Consider the following 18,325-nt stretch of genomic DNA (forward strand, 5'->3'; position numbering starts at 1 on the left):
CCAGTCCTTCGGCGCCAGTGGTTTTAATTCAGTTCCCACCATTTTTTGAAGGCTGTACAGACCCCTGAGCTAATATATATTGTGACAATATTTCCAGAGGCTAAAAAAGGGGGGTTTTGGCTGTTCTTGAGAGGATTTATGGAAGGTATGACAAAAATATACTTAGTAGTAGATCACCTATTAAACAACTAGAAGAGTAGAGGAGCAGAGTTGTGGATAAACTTATTTTCCTTTTATTGTAGCATAAAGCAGCAGGACAGGGCAGTCTTTATAACAGGATCCACAACAAAAACACCATGAATTTTTAAACACCTAGATGCAACAACTGTGTGACAGCGATAAAGAGAGATTTGCTGGGGGTCACGGCTGAGAGAAAGAAGAGCCAAGTCTTGTCAAGATTAAGATTGAGGTGATGAGTATGTTTGATATGTCAGTCAGGAATGCAGAGATGGCAGATGTCGAGACAGAAGGCGACACGTATAGCTGAGTGTCATCGGCACACCAGTGATAAGAGAAGCCATGCAATTAAATGACAATTCAGAGCTATCTATAAATGTCTGAGTGCAGACAGAAAAGAGTAATTGTCCCAGCACGGAGCCCTGTGGAACTCCCGCAAGGGGGGTTTCCAGCTAACATGGTGTGGTTCTCCTGGGAAGTTCCTGCTTATTTGGAAACCATAAACTTTTGTCAGGGGAGATGCCATATTGATTTTTACAAGGATGAAAATGAGGCTGAGAGGGACAGACTTACAGTCTTTTTACAATGGCATGCACTGTATAAAGGTCACTGCACCGTCAGACGCTAACCAATGGCAACAGACAATTTGTGCGGTTTTGTCGAATCTGTGTGTTACCCCTGTTGCTGTTAATCGCCACTTGTTTGTGATTCTTTACTCCAGAATGGCAGCACAGCTGAAAGGTTTGTTTGAGCTGTGCCCTCTACTGTACAGGCATAATATGCATTTAGTTATGCAATTAGTTACTTTTTTAGGGAGTAACACAATATTGTAATGCATTACTTTTAAAAGTAACTTTCCCCAACACTGCCAAGAAGTATGATTATCTCATAATCATGTCATAATTGTGACTTTTATCTCAATTTTGACTTTTTATGTCATAATTATGATTTACTAAAGCCAGATTTTTCTTATGTGGCAGAAATGGGCTTCCAAATATTTGTGAACAAAGGTCTCCAAAAAGGCGCTTGATGGATGGAATGACAACACAAGCACTCACAGTTTTGTCGAATCTGTGTGTTACCCCTGTTGCCGTTGATCGGCACTTGTTTGTGATTGTCTGTGTTGGTCGGTGTCTGTAGGTGCAGTGTGAATTGGAATTAAAACTCATAAATTTAAAAACTGTTTTTATGGAGAAACAGCTTTGGAACAATATTTTGTCAGCTGAACAATTGACATGTTAAACAACAGTAGCCTACAATTCATTGAAAATTCTTATAAAATTATGAGCAAGTTTCTTTTTTTCTGTTAAAAATATTTTCCAGCTCTTTTTAGCACTAATGTATCATAACTGAGGCAAAGTATTATGTAATTAATGAAATTTCTGTTTATTTCTATATTTCGGAGAATGAGAATGATGGGAAACGCAGTTTGGTGGCGCATGGTCTACTTATAAAACAGCTAAATGACTAGTGCTTTGTGGCAAACTTTTTTTAAAATATTAATTTATCCTTTATCAACAGTATTCTGAACAAATGCATACAAACTAAACTGTACCGTCATACGAATGTAATTGAAAATGTTTTCGCCATGATGCCCAATAGTATGATTCGGCAATTGACACGCCCGCTTCCCGCCAATCATCATTCACATAATTGCACGAGGCAGCCGCGAGAGAAAATGACACGCAAGCAGTGACGTTAGTGACTTTGTATTCATATAACTTCATAACCGGTTTAATTTGATATAAATAGTGTATATTACAGCGAATGACTTCGTGAAGAGTAGTTTGACAGAGAGAAAGTCTAGTTTTGGTAAGTTGAATTGCACAAACGCAAATATGTAAACGTGTTAACAGTTATTCGCTAATAACAACTGTTTTGGTCTTTTTATAGGATGAGCTGCACATTATATGTCATATTGTTCAGTCTTTATAGATGTTAATGTTTCTAATACAATATGCTGATTTTGTTGTGGATAAAAGAGCTGTTAGTCTATTAGCTACGTTGTTGCCTTTCATTCTGAAGAAGAGTATGAATATTTGTGCAAGTATTAGAAATGAAAAAACATTGATATAAGAGAAATTGGTGCTGTGAGTGTGATATAATCAGTATTTCTGTTAATGTTATTGCCTGGTAACATCTTGAAGTGAGCTGCCCCTGTCTTATAAATGCAGGTCATGTTTTATGGCAAACCCATCCATTTTGAGAAGAGGAGTTATTCAGTTCACGGATGTTTTATTGATGTCGAGCCACCCAACTAAGCCTGAAGATACTTCACATAGGGAAAAGAAGATTCATCGCTCTGGAAAAACAGACCTGGATCTCAGGACCTGTGGTGAGGTAGGACTGAATCATCCTCACACAATGCAACATTTACAGCTGGTAAAGTAGATTTGAATTCTCTTGTTTGTCTTGACAGATATAAAGCTCTTGGGAAAAATATTGCAAAGCCATAAGTTTTTTTTTTTTTTCTATTTCTACAAGGCTTTAGCCTTGAGAGAGGGCTGAGAGATGACCAGTAGTTGATGGATTTTTTTTTTTTTTTTTTTTTTGAGCACTGTGCATTTTGAGTATGGCTATATTGCTGACTATATTAATACTTTTCTGCATAGTCATTTCACCTATTTGCTGAATCATCAATATTGCAGTTACTGCTGACTGATTGACACGAAATATGTTGATTAGTTTGTGTAACTGCAGGTGATAACGAGTTGTTATGTTTTTTTCTAATTGCTACAAAAGTTAAAATTAACTTCAGAGAGCTGTACGGTGGCCTATAGAAAAGAAACCAGACACTGGTCAAGCAAATATGATAAAATTGACAAATTGGGCAAAAACTGAAAGGTTTGACTGTCTGGCTGAAAATGTTATGTACATATTTAATATGTAACCTTCATCAGTGCATGTGTGGATTGAATATAAGAACAGTAGCGGAGACTGGAGTTGGTTTGGAACAGCCATTTCACATTCATAATTGGATGCTGTCACAAAAATATGAATTTTTGCCCTCTTGATCCACACTCACTGATTCTGTCAAGACATTAGAAGATTAAAACCTGTCAAGCTCAAGACAACTTTTCAAATTTGCTACGTCAAAACAAAAATGATCCCCCCTCTGTTAAAAATCTTTGATAATGTGTGATATTTAAAATATGCCAGTGTTTTGTTAGAGATGGGAACCAGTGATAAGCATGTGTCTGACATTATTTATGAATGTCGTTAATGTAAGACTATTCATGTTTGTGCAGTATTAATATATATATATTTTTAAAAACATTATTTTTGGTCCATTGTGGTCCATAATGTGGATGATGTAGTGAGAAATTCAACTGGAAAAGCAAAAAAATCTGAAGTCTCCCTTTTGGCTATTTAAAGGGTTAGTTCACCCAAAAATGAAAATTCTGTCATCATTTACTCACCCTCAAGTTGTTCTAAATGAGTTTTTCTAAATGAGTTTCTTTGTTTTGTTAAACACAAAAGAAGATATTTTGAAGAATGTTGGTGAAAAAGTGAAGAATGTTGGAATGTTAAGTGCTAAAACTATTATAAAAGATTATTTCAATATATAATATATATATGTTGAAGTTTTTAATCTCATATTTGATTTTCAGTTTTATTTCAATAAACAAAAATAATTTTAATAGTTTTAATTTTATTTAACCCTTATGCGCTATTCAGGGTCTTTTTGACCCCCAAATGACATTTGCTGAAATAAAACAAAAAATGTTCCTTTGATCCAAATGGCCTGAGACTTTGTAATGCTGTCAACAATAGCAACACATTCTAGATAAAAAAATAAATAAAAATAATCCCTTTCCTAGAAAAAAAATTAAATTGGAATGAAATCTGGTTTTATGTGTGAGAAAATTACATGAAAGGATGAGACAATACAATTTAGCACAAACTTGAGTACAAAATTGCCTTCAGTAAAAGAAAAATGCTAAACTTGGACAATTTTTTTTATTTGTTATAATTGTGATTTCATAATATGTAGATATGAATCCAACTGGAAAAAAACTATTAAAAGATGTCTTTCAATTAGTCAAATAGCATGTCAAATGGCAATAGCAAATAGTGGAGTTCTGTAGCCATCTACTGGTTAAAGTGATAATTTTTTACTTTTAAAACTATATTTTCCAAAAGATGGCAAAAATCTAAACACTAAACCATTACAAATTGTCCATGTTATCTCCATGAATGAAAGTTAGAAATGTGGGTCTTTTTTAAAAGTACATTTTTGCATAAATAGTTATTTTGAAAAAAAAAAAAAAAAATCAGTTTAAAAATATTTATTAATTTATTTATATCAATTTAAAACATGCCATAAATCCCACCAAAACTGCACAAATGTAGAGTAAATACATTAATAAAGTAAGTAAAATTACATTTGTTTAAAAAAAAAAAAAACATTATTTTGTTACAAAATCACATTTTATTGTCTGGGGTCTCTGGAGACCCTAAAAGCCTAAAAGACCTAAAAGTGTACATCCCAAACAATTGACCCTTAGTTGGGAGTTTGATTGACAAGCGATCTAACCAATCATAACGCCGAATCCGCCATAACGCCGAATCCGCCAATCCGCCTCAGCTCAAGAGGCTCGGTTCACGAGCCTCTTGAGCTGAGGCACAAGCAATCTGTCATGACAGCGCCATGGCTTGTCGGACAAAGCAACAGTAACTAAGGGGGGTGGGTCTTTGTGAAGGGTCAATTAGAGCATAAGGGTTAACAATAGTAACACTGGTCAGAAAATAGCTTTGTGTGAGAAACAGAATAATTTTCAGTTATTCATTTTTAATACTCTTCCCCAGTACTCATATCTCATTGATGTTTTTTTAAATATGGCACATCAAGATGTGTCACAGCAGGCTTGACAGCAGTGATGCCAAATATTATTGGATCAAATGTATCTTGTAACCACTTGTAATTTGAATACAAGTGTATTAAAATCCTGCAAATCGGATTTTAGAATTCCAGTGAAATGGAATATTAGTTGTGTTGCGCACACAAAGTGTGACTATTTTAGTCTTTAGCTAAGGAGTTAGCCCTAGTCACCATTTACTTTAATTATGGAAAAGGTAATGGAATGGTTCGCATACTAGCAAACATTTCCTTTTATGCTCCACAGAAGAAAGAAGATCACACTTGTTTGGAAAAACATGAGGGTGAATAAACGATGACAGAATTTTCATTTTGGGTGAACCATTTCTTTACGCGTTCATTTGCACTTTGTCGGGTTGTCGTAATGTTTGTTCCACCAGAGAAGAATGAAAACTGTGCCAGCCAATTCAAGTCCCCCCTACAGATATTGCCTTAAAAATACAGCACTACTTCCCCCATGTTTGCCGTCTGTTTAGAGTAGTCGATCATGACTAATGTCAAAACACTTCAAAACAACACCAACATAACTATAAGTCCCATCACCATCATTTCACTCAGACCAGAATGATGATTGTCTCTTTGTTGGTGTCTTTTCTTTTAAATTGCGTTGTTTTGTATGACAGTTCTGCTCTGCTGCTTTGTGGAAGTCATGACGAGTTTGTGTGTGCGTTTCATTGTATACGTGTGCCCGAGGGGGGCAGGGCTGGCCTCTGCATCTTTCTCTTGCTCCATACAGCTTCAGATGGGTGATTCATACTGGTTCCTGGCTGGTAACAGGAGGGACATCCAGCTCTTTATTACCCTCATCCGTCACCATCAGTTCATCAATCCAAAGACCGACGACTCTGACCAGTGGCTGTTCGTCCTGAGTCCCTCATCGCCTCTTTCTGCGATGAATGGGAAATTTATGCTGCCTTAGATGCACACAAACATGGAGGCAGCGGCCAGTCAGTCTCAAGACTGTGTCAGGGATGAGTTCCCTCGAGATTTGAGTGTGAAGATGCTGCCTGTTTCTTACGCTCTCGTTTTCATTGTCCCTATTTCCTCCCACGTCAATTCTTTACCTTTTGGTTTAGTTGTAAAAGTATGACTATTTCCAAATATTGCAAACCTGAGTAATGTTGTGAATGTGACTGTCGTACACCGCCGTTCAAAAGTTTGGGGTCAGTAAGGTGTTTTTTTGTTGTTGTTGTTGTTGTTGTTTTTTTAAAGAAAGTAAGACTTTTTTTCAGAAAGGATGCATTATATATTGATAAAAAGTGACAGTAAAGACATTTGAAATATAACTATTTAAAATAAATGCTGTTCTTTTGAACATTCTATTCATTAAAGAATCCTGAAAAAAACAACATTGATAATAAGAAATGTTTCTTCAGCAGCAAATCAGCATATTAGAATGATTTCTGAAGGATCATGTGACACAAGGCTAGAATAATGATGCTGAAAATTCAGCTTTGCAACACAGGAATAAATTACATTTTAAGATATAATGCAAATAAAGAAAAGAGTTTTTTTAAATATAATATTTTACAGCATTACTGTCTTTACTGTATTTTTAATCAAATAAATCATGCAGTCTTAGTGAGCATAAGACTTCTTTAAAAAACTTTGTTCAAAAACTGCCAGAAAAAATAGCAAGGAGACATTTTAATTATTTATTAACCCTCAGGGGTCTGAGGCTGATTTGGGGCCTGGAGAAGTTTTGACATGCCCTGACATTTGTGCTTTTTTCAGTTGTTCATAAACATATTAATGGAAAAAGTGTCATTACACTGTATTCAGCACAAACTAGGCTACAATAATATGTGAGGAACATGTATGTACATGTTTGTATTTTTGAAGGAATAACGTTTATGCGTGGTTATTGAAAAAACAAAAAACTTAAGTCACTGAAATAAAGCCAAAAAAATATATATTAAATCTGTGTTTACAAGACTTTTGGGTATTGGAGGTTGTAGACTAGAGTTTTTGCTTCAAAATTATGTAAAAATTATCATTCCTACTCCTTCATATAAAACAATAGAGAGATTTAAATTTTCTAAAACATCTTTGGTCAAGAAACACAGTATGCGTGGAGGCGTGAATAATCATGAATAATGGATGATTCTCACCTGAGAAGACAAAAGAATCAGATAAAGAGCTCTAATGACCTGCATAAATAATGAGCTCTTTCAGTCAGGTAGGCTGTGAAAAAACCCTCTGTTGATCATGTCTCAAGCTCATCATAATGTAAATCAAACATACAGAAAAAACAGCAATACTGTGAAATATTATTACAATTTAAAATAATGGTATTCTATTATTAAAATATAATGTATTTCTGTGGTGCAAAGTGTCTGAACAGTTATGTTACCTATATGGCATTTCATATAGGCTTTTAGCTTAAAAGCATGCACATTTGGAGAAATATTGATGGATTCTCATGTTTATGTCAATTTTCTATACAGAGGAGTATTTATTCATTATTTATTGTTATCACTATGAACGCTGGGTACTGTGTTTACAATTCATACTCGCAGCCGGAGGGCGCTCTGTGCACTTTTAGTCCACAAATGCCAATGCTAAAGAAGAATAGGCAATCCAGGAAATAACTGAACTAACAGAGGCCAGAGATCGCTAACTATGGCTATTCAAAACACTTTTCAAGACAATAAATACACGATTGAGATGATGAATGCATGTATTGACTCAGAATTTGTGTCTGAATAGCGCTGGCTCCGTGGGCACGGCCGCATTAGCGGATAATGAGCTGAATCACGGACTTCTGACATGGCTCTCTTTTCATACAGATTACATAAACACAGAAGGTTTGTTTTCGATTTGACTTACACGATTTAAAACCTGACATTTCAACGTTTATTTAGACACAAGTCTAATTTTTTTGTCATTAGTATTCACTAAGTTACAGTTCATTTTCTGAGAACTATCAGATTGGACTTCGTTCAGAGGGAGACGAGAGATCACGCATCATGTTAGTTTTCTTTATTTTACAAAAAGCACAACATTTTGTTTTTACTCTGAGTGTACACAAATAAAAGAAGATATTCCACAGATTAAAATGGTGTATAGGTCTTAATTGTATGTGCAACATTGACGGAGTATTTTGAGTCTCTTTCACACTGGTTAGAAAAAAACTGCGGTGATCACACCGGCGTGACCACCGACCCGAGGGAGTTACTAAACCGGTGTTTTTTTGAGTTAGTGTCAGCTGCAAAGATGAAGTTGACAATGCTGACTCGCCATCTCCGCAGTATAGTAAACTTGCCGCCTTTAGAGAGAAATGCACCTTTCATATGGATTACATAAGCAGAGAGTATTTGTATTCGATTTGTATTGATTCATTTAAAAGTAGACATTTCAAGCGTTCTATAAATATATTTCTCATTTCTGTGAGGCAGGTAACCTACTGTATACGCTGAGTTTTGGTTCATTTTTGTGACACGCTCTAGTTCACGGAGACTGAGACGGCAGAAAGCGCATCCTGTTTTTTTGAATGATGTTTTACTCTTATCTGTATGTCCAAAGATGATGGAGTATTTTAAGTTGTTTCCGCTGTTATGAGAAAAAAATGCAATCACTTGATCGCGTCGACGCCTCCATGTCTTGCAGTATGCGTGCAATACTTCAGCTTCCACACTCCCCACAAACACTTGGATATGCACCTAATAACAGCACACATTTATTCGCTGTTAATGATCTGTCCCTCACGGACTGCTTGACTTTGCCACTTCCTGTGGAGTCTATCCATACCGAGTATACCTAGTTACTCGGTACTACCGTTACTGCAGAAAGTTTTTTTGTTTTTTTTTTCATTTGACAACCCTACTTGTATTAAAAATGAATGGCTTGACACTTGAAGATTTTAAGCCCGATTTAGAGCCCAATTCACACCTCCGAACGAACAGGGGGCGTGGCCCGATTCAAGGCTTGTCGCAAATGATTTTTTGTCCAAAAAAATCCTCTATTGTGTGGTGTCATTATGATTATTTAACTGCTCCTGATCTCAAACTGTAAATATCAAACATGTTTAATATTTATGACTTTTGATCGAGCTGCCTCTGACGTGATACCCGCGATAGCCAATGACAGTGAGCTACAAACATGCCACGAAAGTGGAGTATTGAGAAAGATCATCACTCATATACTTTTTTTTCTATTTTGTTTTTCACTGTAAAGCAGAACGTGCTCAAGGAGAGCCAAGTGATAACATCGATTGTCCTCCATTTGTTTTTCTTCTCAAGTCACGTTTCATCTCGCCAGTCTCCATGAGATCTCGTATCACTGTGAAATCGTTCCTGCAATCAACAGGTGTTTGGTCTGCGGTCCAGCTGAATCATCTAGTGTGTGTGTTCAGAGGATTATAATGCTAAAAATCGGTTGAAACTGTGGTCTCCCACAGTTTTAAAATCGGTTAAGATTTGAAAATCATCTAGTGTGTCCCAGGCCTAAGCCAGCGCACATCAGTTGATGTTTGTCTGGTCTTGTCGTTCAACCTGAACACTTATTTGACTACTTACCTAAATGACACCTACCTGTGTGATCCTTTTTCAACTCATCAGTCTATAGTTTTCTGTCGTCTGCTACTAGCTTCAGTCGTCTGGTCCATCATCTCAAGTCTTCATCATCAGAAACAGATAAGAACTATCATCCACTGCCAGCATTATCGCAATGACCATATTCTAAGTTACTCACCTGCTCTCATCGCTTGTTTACTGACATTGTGCCAATAAACCTCTTGTTTGGATATTACCACTGTTGCATTCTTCTGTTCCGTGACAGAAGACCAGACCCAACATGCAACATGAAGCAGATCCAAGCAATGTCAGCAATCCACCACTGGAACCCTTTGCCGATTTAATTCAAGCCATCCGTCATGCTCTCCAACCACCTGTCACCACTTCTTCACCATCTGCCTCTGCCAGTCCCATGGCTTGACCAGTGACATACTCAGGTGAGTTGGGGGAATGCAGCAGGGAAAGTTACAATGTTCTCTCTTCTTTGAAATGCAGCGGGGAATGTTACAATGCTCTCTCTTCTTTGAAATGCAGCCGTAGCTGTTCCCCAGTGACTGTGCGCAGATTGCATACATCATCTTGCTGCTGACAGAATGTGCACTGCAGTGGGCACAGTCCATGTGGGACGCTATGTGCATGACCAACTGTACAGGCTTTGTCAAGGAAGATCCCCAGTCAATGATTATGCTCTCCAGTTCCGCACTCCGGCTGCCATCAGTGGGTGGAATGAGACTGCCCTGATTACTGCATTTCATCAGGGGCTTAATTCCAACATATGTCAACAGATGGCGATCTATGATGATGTGATTGGACTAGAGAGCTTCATTCAATGTTCCATCAGAATCTCACAATGACTCACTACATGCATCCTTGACCAACCCACGCTGCATCCTCCATCCGCCTCCCCATCTGTCGCCGCTCCGCACCTGAGCCCATGCAAATAGACTCAGCCCACCTGTCTAATACAGAGCGTCAACAAAGAATCCGCAAACTTTTGTGCCTATAGTGTGGTGCAGAGGGACATCTTCTTCCTGCCTGTCCAGTCAGACCACCACGCCCAGCAGTGAGTACCATTCTTATGCCTCCTTCAGTTTCCTCTCTGGCACATACTGATGTGATAGTGTGACTCTGGATCTGCTGGCAACTTCATGTCACTCAAGCTTCATCTTCATAAAAACTCCTCATAAAAACTGATAAATGGAAAATGGCATCAGTCACCCCATCAGGCTACTACGAGTACCTCATTATACCGTACGGGCTGTCCAACTCACCCTCTGTATTCCAGGGATTCATGAACAAGGTGTTCCGGTAATTCCTCCACTGTTTCAACATCGTATGTATCGACAAAATCCTCATTTACTCCTGGAACCTGGCCAACCATTGCCACCACGTGATGCAGGTCCTTCAGAAACTTTGAGAATTCCATCTGTACCTGAAGCTCAAGTGTGAGTTCCACTATAACACCGTTCACTACTTCGGTTACGTCATCGGCCAACGCGGCATCCAAATGGACCAGAGAAAGGTACAGGCTGTTGAGAGTTGGCCACAACCGTCCGCTATCAAGGAACTACAGTGGTTCCTGGGGTTTGCCAACTTCAACAGGAGATTTACCAACAACTTCAGTAAAATCAGTTCACCACTCACCTCCTTGTTGTGAAATGGGGCAAAGTCTCTGTCCTGGAACTCCAAAGCTACCACAGCCTTCAACCAGCTAAAGAAAGCCTTCTGTACAGCTCCTGCTCTAGCACATTTCAATCTTGAACTCCCCTTCATCTTCGAGGTTTATACGTCCATCAAGGAGCTTTGCTATCTCAGTGGCATGGTCTCCCAAACTCCATCAATATGCCTTCTATTCTAAGAAGCTGTCCCCTGCAGAGCTGCTGTCTATCAAACTGGCATTAGAAGAATAGCAACACTGGCTGGAGGGAGCCAAAAACCCATTTGAAGTCACCACGGACCATCTTAATCTAGAGTACCTCCGTGAAGCCAAGAGATTGAACACCTGTCAAGCTTGCTGGGCTCTCTTCTTCACCTGATTTAAATTCACCGGGACTTACTGGTAACAAGAACCAGAAGGCTGACACACTATCCCATATACACCATCCAGAATCCGTTACCTCTCCTCCAGAACACGTTCTCCCTCTAGCCATCATTGTCAGTCCCATCCAGTGGTCCATCGATGATCAAATCACAGAAGCCACTTGGTCTGAGCCTGCTATGCTGGGAGGTCCAGAGGGACTGAGCTATGTACTAAATCACCTCTGTCTGTCCCTCATGGACTCAGTGCATACCTCACCGGGCTCTGGACACTCAGGCAGCCAGCTGACCCTCTCGCTCATCAGCAACTGCTACTGGTGGCCCAATATGGCCCAGGAAGTCTCCTGATATGTCCAAGGATGCTCAGTCTGTGCCATATCAAAAGTCCCACATCATCTTCTTGAAGGTAAATTGGTACCCCTACCTGTCCCGAGTAGACCCTGGTCCCACATTGGTATCGATTTCATCACGGATGTACCACCTTCCGACTTCCACACCTATGTCCTTGTCATTGTCTTCTCTAAAGCGTGTAAATTGATTCATCTGAAAGTACTACCCACAGCCTTCAAAAGGTCAAAACCCTCTTCCAGCAACAAGATATCGTCTCTGACCGCGGTCCCCAATTGATCTCCAGAGTATAGCACACCTTCCTCCAAATTCTCAGTCACCGTAAGCTTGTCATCTGGATACCATCCACAGTCCAACTGCCAGACTGAGCAGAAGATACAAGATATTGTGGGATAATGCGGACATATTGTCTTGATCGCCAAGAAAGCTGGAGCCATTTCCTCCCATGGGCCGAGTCTGCACAGTCCTGTAGTGGCTTGATGCACCTTTCCAGTGCATACTTGGCTACCAACCACCCCTGTTCCCCTGGTCAGGTGAGACTTCCGACATTCCAGTTGTCCATCATTGGTTTCAAGTGAGCGAGAGGATCTGGGACTCAGCTAACATCCATCTGCAGAGGGCAGTTCAGAGACGCAAGAGCCAGCCATCTGGCTCTCAACCAGGGACATCCATCTTTGGCTGCCCTGTCACAAGCTGGGTCCCTGCTATGTCAGTCCCTTCACCATCCAGAGGTAGATAAATGATGCCACCTACAGGTTAAACCTTCCTCCTCACTACCGTATTTCACCTTCATTTCATGTCTTATCTTCATTTTATTTCATGAGAATACCTTGTCGACTGAGAGCGGTTACTGTCTCAGAGTCAACAACATCACATTTGTCTGGTCTCGTCGTTCAACCTGAACACTTACCTGACTACTTACCTGAATGACAATTACCTGTCTGATCTTCTTCTCAACTCAGTCTTCTGTCGTCTGCGACTAGCTTCAGTCATCCGGTCAACCATCTCAGGTCTTCATCATCTGAAACAGATAAGAACTGTTATCCACTGGCAGCATTACTGCAATTACCATATTCTAAGTTACTCACCTGCTCTCATCGCTTGTTTACTGAGATTGTGCCAACAAACCTCTTGTTTGGATATTACCTTTGTTGCATTCTTCTGTTGTATGAGAAGTGCATCCCTATTTCCTTAATTTCAGGCAGTTCAAGTTGTCAAGTTGAGATCTATAAATCTCACCATATACCTGCAGTGTTTCCTTCATAAGCAGTGTTTGTTTAATATGAGAGGATTCCGTAACGAGAACGCCTTTCAATATTGATGTAGTATCAATATGCCATACAAATACTGCAATTCATGATTTTAGATATATTTTCATCATCCAGTTTCTGAAACCACTGATGCGACTAATTATGTATTTGGTAAGACACAAGCTAATAAGATGAATCAGCTGCAGTCACTGAGGTAAATACCTGAAGGACACCAAATCCTTGAGGATAAATTAGTTCTTTACAAACATTTCCATCATCTTGTGACATTCTTGTGACCTGAGCTAAGTGACTGGAATAATAATGGAAATATTGTTTTTATAAAATCTGTTCTGCATTGGAGAATCCTACATACTACTCTGGCCTATGGCTGTTTTATTTTTTCCCCACTCCAGGTCAGTTTTAAGAGGTTCTGGTTTTCTCATAACAATATGCACATCATTATAAACTGCATAGCCACAATGTTTTGTTTTTGCAATGCAAAATTTTTCTCAGGATATGCAGGATATGGTAATGGGTTCCCAGTACAGGTTCAGACTCAAAAAAGGTTATTGGAAATATAAACATTTATCTTAATGTGTAAATTGTGGATGGTGATGCTAACTACTGCATAAATCCACATAAAATTGTCACCTACAATGTATCAAGGACTTTGCAAACAAGTCTGAATTTGAATGTTGAGCCAATCTCACCAGATAAAGACATTCATTTCAGAAAAAGAAAATTTATCATGAAAACAATGGGCAAGTAAGCTAATTTTGTCTTTTGGTTCCTTTTCTCATTTACTGTCCTGTAAAATGCCAACAGGCTACTTAAAATTCACATATATCATTCATTCGTTTCTATTGCTCTCAACTGATTAACTCAAGTGAACACAAATTATAGAGGTAAAATGAGGATCCAAATCATGGGTCCTAAAGTTTCAATCGGCGGCTTCTGAATTTGTAATTCATAAGCTTCTATAAATGGATGGATCTCACTTTTCTGCTACGGTTTTGCCACTAATTGTTCATAAGGGGATCTATCCATGGAGACCATCATGTAGCAGTGCACTAGACTGAATGTATAAATTAGTAGCTGCATCATGTTTACTCAACTGAAAGGGTAGTGGGGGCAGAGCCAGAGTGTGTATCCGCCAATGTTCCCTCATGAGGAAAAATTATGCTTTTAATGCAAGTGACAGCGAGTGGAGAGTGAATTTGTGGGTACTGGTGGTTACCTTAGCGACAACACTGACTGCAAACACACGTATAGACTATTGCTCAACTGTGGTCTAACAGGTTGTGTTTGGAAGAGCTATCAATTTAATGTTAATTTAGTGCAATTAATTTTCTGTTTAAAAAAACAGGCTAAATTAACACATTTAACCATGACCTGTATGCTATTACAGGTAGATCACCTTACTAAAGCACAAATACCAAGATCAGGAATCACATAATGAGTGGAACTGTTCAGACAAGATAGTTTTTAACAGTTGGACTGTTTATAAAGACTCACCGTCTTAATGCTGCTGCGCCCATTATGCAGGATGCTTGAAAAAACTGAAGCATAAATCTAGCAAGAATATTGACTTGTAATATCCCTTCTATTGCAGTGTTTTAGTACTATATTAAATAAAGAATAACATATTAATGTTTTGAGAATAAATTCATTAAAAGATTTAACTCGTAGAATTAAGATTAAAGTTGAAAATAAAGTTGCAAGGAAAGTGTCATTGTTTTGGCAGTTTTTTATCCTTGTAATTATAACTTTATTCTCAATCTTATTTTTTTTTAATGTGGCACTAAAATGCTGTTATAATGTCTTGCAGAGATTTGCAAACATGCTAAGTTCACATACATGTTTCTCCATAAAACAATGCTACTAGGGTTGTAACGGTATGAGATTTTCATTGTATGAAAATATCACAGTTTCACAGTATATGGTATTAAACAGTCAATTATTATTATTATTATTATCATCAGTTAAAATTACTATTAAATGAATGAAAACAAATGCTTTATTAAATTTATATAATTAAGAAATAATTTATTAAATTAAGAATAAGAGTACAATGAAATGTATTTTATTCAGAAAATTTATTTTTCTTTTTATGATTTAATACAAATATATGATCAAAAACGGTGGTAATCAAATAAATGCATAAAACTAACAATTGAATGGTTTTAAAATGTAATCAAATGAAAATTTAACAACTTTTATACTTTTATTTTTTGGCAAAGTGCTGCACAACAGAGATTTACTAAATTAAAACATGGACAAAAAATGATATACACTGTGTGCAGAATTATTAGGCAAGTTGATTTTCTGATCATATTTTTTTTCCAAGCACATTTTACCAATTCCAATCTTTAATAATATTGTTTTTAATCCAATATTTAAAATTTGACCTGCAGTACCTATTTCAACCACTAGCTGTAATATTAAATACTACACCTTTAATCTTTGAATTATTTTTGACTGCTTTGATAGATTATTCAGCAGATGCAATTCATTTTGTTTTTGTCTATTTGACAGTCCTAGTGTTTGGGATTGTATTCTCACTTTTTATGCCCTAAACAAATGCAGGATTGTATCCCCTTTTAGCCTTACCAATGATATTATGTGATCTACCTCAAAAATTACAGCACATGTCTTTTGGTATGCAGTGCAGCCTCATTCTTCATGCAGAAAATGGTAATGGCTTTCATTTCTCAAGTGTATTCCCACAGACTTCCCTCAACAAGTGTGCAGAGGTACTATGGCCAATTTATTTTATTTCACGTGTGCAGGGTTTTTGTGTGTTCGTTCCCATGTACGTGCACAGCAATCTCTTCTTCATTCAAGTCATGTCACAGGCTAGACACTCCATTGTCAAAAGATGCTTTCATCTATTGGCTTCAAATATGGCTGTCATCCAGTCCAATTATACACAGAGAAATAGGTACCGTTACGCCTAAAGGATTGATTGAAAACCGAATGGAAAGGGAAGAAAGGAATGCCGACATTGATTCAAGGACACACACAGCTAAGGAAAATCAAGTGTCTCTACAAAAGTCCAAATTTGTTTGGGAATTTAGGGCATATCTACATTTCTGCATTGATATGACTATCAATTGAAGGACTTTTACTGTGGCTCATTTCCAGAATCTTTAATGCAAGGAATCCACAGATGACAAGCAACTAGTGTATTGTATTGGTATGTTAATACTAGTTCACGTACAGCTACATTTGTCAGAGGAATGGATTTTGGATGAATACAGTTCGAAATACAGCATATTTCTTACAGTTTGTATTCGTGCATAGAATTTCACCTACATTTAAACTCGTTTAACACGATCTTATTCCTAAATAACAACAATTCAGCTGTCTATTAAACCATTGACAAGTGCGATCACAGCAAACATTCAAATCTGTGTTTGTGCTGCTGCTGACCCAGAGAGAGCAGTTGGTATGAAACAGCTTCACAGTCTTTTCAATCACAGTTATTTCTGTTACAATAATTCAAATTTTCACAGACTTGCTGGGATAAAATTTGATGCTTCAAGTAACGATTGACCGTTAAAAAATGTATTTGTCATTGAATCATTCATTCAAGAGATTTGTTCAAAAACACTGATTCATCCAGTAATGAAACATGTGAAGTCTTTTAGTGAGTGAGTCATTGAATGATTCATTCAAACTAATTGAAATTAAATAAATAGACTTTTTTATATAGACATTTTTTCAGAACTAAGGATTTTTTGGGGCCGATACCAGTACCGATTTTAACAAACAGTTGTTGGCCGATACCGATATTTGTCACTTCCTCTCTTATGTGAAATTTTGTCATCAAAATAGATTTAGAAAACATTAGATTATTAAAAAACAAATAAAATGTCTCCTTGCTGTTTTTTTGTCAAATTCATAATCATTTCTTTTGCCGGTACTTTATGGCAAGCTTTATGCGTGCGCTTGAGTGCTATATAAATGCTAATTATTATAGTTTATTCTCTCCAGTATTTAAGAAATTGAATGTGAATAATCAACTAATCAATGTGATTAGTCAACTAATGGCTTGAACAACTAGTCGATGAGAAAAAAAAAAAAAAACTTATTTCACATAGGCCTATTTTCTATCCAGCATGTCACAAAGGGTATTCTGATTTGAGCTCACGCTCTGCTTGCATGCTCTCTCTCTGTCTCACACACACACACACACACGGAACTTTGTGCGATTGCTTTGGAAATCGGCAGGTCGAAAAATCGTGTTGTATATCACCTAATCTGTACGATTTTCAGATCAACTCACTCGTGACGTGTGTTTGGACATACGATCTTCCGACCATCAGAATTCGCACCGTGTACGCCCGCCTTTAATGAACAGCCCAACATGCTAATTCAAAATAACCCATGGTTAGGTTTGTCCATATTTGACCCAATGGTTATTTTATTTTCATCCCAACGGTTTTTAGAGTGTAGGCTAGTATTATTATTTTTTTGTGATATTAAAATTGAGAATTATGAAATTTAAATGGTATCAAAAATGTTGATATCATAAAAACCTTATTTAAAGCAAAAACAAATAAACAAACAAACAAACAAACTAAATTGTGATATAAGATTTTAGTCATATCACACACCCCTAGTACTAACTGTTTAAAACAAAACTGCTATTTTTTCTGTGGTAAATAGTATGCATACTAAATCATTTTACAATATTGTAGAATACTTTTAATACTTTCATTTTGAGACATTTAATGATACATAATGCATTCTGTTTCACGTGCTATTTCTTTTTTTAAAAAAAGTACTAGTCTACAGCATGTACTGTGCAGTATTCAGCAAGTAATTAGCCTCAAGTAAATAGATACAGCTTTAGAGGCTTAACAGAGAGTGTCTTATATTGAACTCTGAACTAAAGATGTTACAAATCATTTAATAACACCAGAAGATGCACTATACTCATCACTTGTGGCCATTTATAATCATCGCAGACATGTCACTCGCTGGATTTAGCTTGTAATTGGCATGAAACAAACCCATTTGAGCTGATTTAGTGGTGTGGCATGAAAGAACAAATCCATTCATAAAGTCTCCATCAAAAAACCCAGCATTTTAACCCTGACATCATTAGACCTTCT

At 37.4% G+C, this 18,325-nt stretch overlaps 1 long non-coding RNA gene across 1 annotated transcript in view; it reads left to right on the forward strand.

Annotated features, from left to right (window-relative positions):
* The first annotated feature begins 1,507 nt into the window (after positions 1-1,507).
* Positions 1,508-18,325, forward strand: part of LOC125247829 — a 51,735-nt gene continuing 34,917 nt past the window's right edge. The window contains exons 1-2 of the long non-coding RNA XR_007180191.1: positions 1,508-1,989; positions 2,352-2,517. This is a non-coding gene — a long non-coding RNA (uncharacterized LOC125247829). The remainder of the gene's footprint in view (positions 1,990-2,351; positions 2,518-18,325) is intronic.

This window comes from Megalobrama amblycephala, linkage group LG15 (assembly GCF_018812025.1).
Source record: "Megalobrama amblycephala isolate DHTTF-2021 linkage group LG15, ASM1881202v1, whole genome shotgun sequence".
Lineage (NCBI taxonomy): Eukaryota > Metazoa > Chordata > Actinopteri > Cypriniformes > Xenocyprididae > Megalobrama > Megalobrama amblycephala.